We start from the raw sequence: 3,404 nt of genomic DNA, 5'->3' as shown, positions 1-3,404 counted from the left end.
CTGCAATTATTTATAATTTCTGTGCCCACCACTATCTGAAATCTTTGGGAAAGTAGAAGCCAAATCATGTTCATCTTTATTTCTCAAACAATTCCTGACATCTTGTTAAAAATACACAGCCAAATTAATTTAATTCTCTCATATCTATTGGTAGCTGTATAAATAAGTGATGTCATATTTGCCTTTAAAATTTAAGTTTCAATGTTCTAAGTAATGTTCAAATTATTAACATTAATGTTTAAAAAGTATTCTTTACCTAGAGCAAGTAGATTTTAAGAAAAGGCTGTATCTTTTTATCTTGTAAAATATAATTAATCCCTAACCACTTAATACCTATTTGGTAAGGAGCTGATTTTTATGCAATATTTTTTGGGTGTTTTTTTTTTTTAATTTGCTTATCTTTTCTGTTTCACTACATTAAACAGTGTTTTGTCACATGTATCTCTACATAATACATATACATTTTAATATATAATACATTTAACATTCGATAGCTTTGAAGATTTAATCTAGAATAGATTTAAATCTTTTAAAACTAAGCCTATTTCAATACTTACTGAAAGGAAATAGCTTTTGTTAAAATAAAACTCAGACTTATGTTTCCTTGGGAACTCATTCAGCCCCAGGTGTAAATGGATGTGAGAATTGAGTCTTCATATGAAATCTGTATCATTGCTTCTTGGCCTTTTGGCTAAGATCAAGTGTAGTATGTAATCTGCATGGCATGATTTCCACTTAGGTTGCTTATTAGTAAACAACTTAACCTCTCTGTGTTTCAATTCCCCCATTAGATTTCACCTTAGAAGGTCATTGTGGGGATTACCTAAAGTCCACGCATGCAAAGTACTTAGTGTGGAAGCTAGCATATGCTAAATGCTCTATAAATGTTAGTTATGAATTAATGATAATAATAACTATGATGTGTCCCTACATATGGGGGGAATCTTGCCTGACATCCTTGTGTCACAGTCTTCACATGGTGGCCATCTTTTATTTCCTGCTATTACTCAAGGCTGTTGAACAGCATGCACTTTTTCTGTCAAAAGATTTGCAATGCTAGTTCATTTTAATTCAGCTTTGAATAGAGGGGGAAATGTGCACAATCACTTCTCAGGACCAACAGGACCTCTTAGGAAAGCATTCTTTGCTTACACAGAGACTTGCCCTTGCCCCCCCCCCCACTGAAGCCCAGCAGCATAAGAAATAGCAACAATAGTTCTAAAATTTTTAAATCAGCATATGTGCTAAAAAGCAGGCACAAACTTCTCTCATATGAATAAGCTGCTTTGTTTCTGTCCAACTTAATTTGCTCTTGATGTGTACATTTATTTTCCATTCATTTGTCCAGAAAATATTGATTGAGTAATTACTCTGTTAGGTGATGTACCCAGAGCAAGAGATACAATGAACAAGACAGATGCAGCTAGCCTTGGACAGACATGGAAGCAAGTAACTAAAAAGTCATGTGATAAATACTATGCTAGGTGAATAGTGTTATATGAGCATATAAGGAGGAACAGGGACAGCTGGGGATTTCCTGGAGAAAGAGAAACCTAAGCCGAGTCTTGAAGGTTGAGGAGGAGTTAGCACTGGAGGAGTTAGTTAAAGGAGAGAGAGCACTGGGAATAAGACATCTGAATAGTGACGTCTGGCTGGCTAGCTTCTCTGTATGTGACAGTGGACTTTTCAAGGATATGTGAGTGCTTCTCATGGACCATAAGTAAATCTCAGCAACACAGCCAGGTGTTTTCATGTATGTCCTGCCCAATTAGCCACCTACCGGGGAAAGGGGAACTTAGCCTTAGGGAGCTGGAAGTGGCTTACCAGAGACCTCAGGGCTGTGGATGGAGCGGCAAGTCACCAGCTGGAATAGATATTCATTTGCTCACTCAGGTGAACTGCAGGTGAGGCTTCCCTGGTACTTGAAGGGAATATTTCTAAAGAACCCACAGATGTACCTAAGAGATGGGTAGTCAGCTTTACACCTGCCAGATGCAGAAGTGTCAATGCTAGAGCTCACAACAAATCAGTGAAGTGGCGTTGGGGATGTGCCTTAGTGGTACAGTGCTTACCTAGCATGCTTGAGGCCCTAGGTTCAGTCTCCAATACTGAAAAAAAAATTAGTAAAATAATAACTACACTCCCATTGCCTCATCTGGGCTGATCTATTAGCCCAATAAGCCTGGGACTGATAGGTGTTCTGGGATATGGAAATTTCTATGCTAGAAAAGTGGACAGTTGGTCATCCTATTTTGGGGTAGGATGGTAGTTACCAAGGATAGGTGGCGGGGTGAGGAGCAGAAGAGAATTATTGTTTAATAGGTTAATATCCTCAAATAACCATCTCTTTCCCAACTCTAACTTTGGAAGAAGTCAGAAACTTTGTTAGCAAGATGGAGAAGAAGTAAGGGAACAGAGAGAGAAACCCCCACACTCTTCTTTCCCAGTATTAGATCCTCAACTGCAACAGGCCCTAGTCCTAGAGGGAGAAGTCTAAACCTGACACAATATTGAAATCTTGTATATTAATTAGGGATGACAATTTTAAGTTTACTGAAATGAAACTTCATTGTACCATATGAAATAGCCAACTTTTTTTTAAGTGAAAATCATGTAACATAAAATTTACCACCCTAACCATTTTTAAATGTAAAGTTAAGTGGTGTTAAATACACTCACATTGTTTTGCAATAGAACTCCAAAGTTTTGCATCTTGAGAAATGGAAACTATGTACCCATTAGGCAATGATTCCCTGCTCTCTACCCCAACCCCTATGCCTAGTAACCACCATTGTATTCCCAAATAACTTTTTTTTAAAATTGGTTGTTCAAAACATTACATGAGTCCTAAGCACCTTGCCTGGTCCTCCCAATTTCACTTTCCTGCTAATTGCTGTAGCATTTAGATCCAGAACTCTCCCAGATGACACTTAATGGTGTTTTATTTTGTATGACTTCACAGTTACTGCCTTTTCTTCCTGTGGTGGCTTTATAATATCTCAATTTAGCTAAACCAGAACACGATGTCCCAGATTCCCTTGCCTGGTATGGTTCCAAATCAAGGTTGGCCTCAAGAGAAACCTGTGCAAAAACTGGAACTGGAAACATCACAGTAGTTGATGTCTGAAGGTCGTTGCACATGCCTCCTTGCAGATGTGGGTCAGCAGAACAGTCCACTGTTCCCTTTGCTCTATCTCATCTCATTCAGCAGCTTCAAGTTCCAGGCTGGGCACCTAAATGTGTAGCCAGGGGCATCATCTTCTTTTTCCAGGGACTGCCAATGTAAACGTAAATAACAACCAGATAGAGCTTCTCCTGAGATTAGTGAGATTTATTTAGGAAGTAGGGCCATCGATGTTGATTTCATCCATTTTGTATTTGAGATACTTGTGCAAATCCTAGGT

At 38.4% G+C, this 3,404-nt stretch overlaps 1 pseudogene; it reads left to right on the top strand.

The window, feature by feature from the left end:
- The first annotated feature begins 671 nt into the window (after positions 1–671).
- Positions 672–828, top strand: LOC144256341 (U2 spliceosomal RNA; annotated as a pseudogene).
- Positions 829–3,404: the final 2,576 nt, after the last annotated feature.

This window comes from Urocitellus parryii, chromosome 7 (assembly GCF_045843805.1).
Source record: "Urocitellus parryii isolate mUroPar1 chromosome 7, mUroPar1.hap1, whole genome shotgun sequence".
Classification (NCBI taxonomy): Eukaryota; Metazoa; Chordata; class Mammalia; order Rodentia; family Sciuridae; genus Urocitellus; species Urocitellus parryii.
This window is presented reverse-complemented; position numbering and strand designations above follow the sequence as displayed.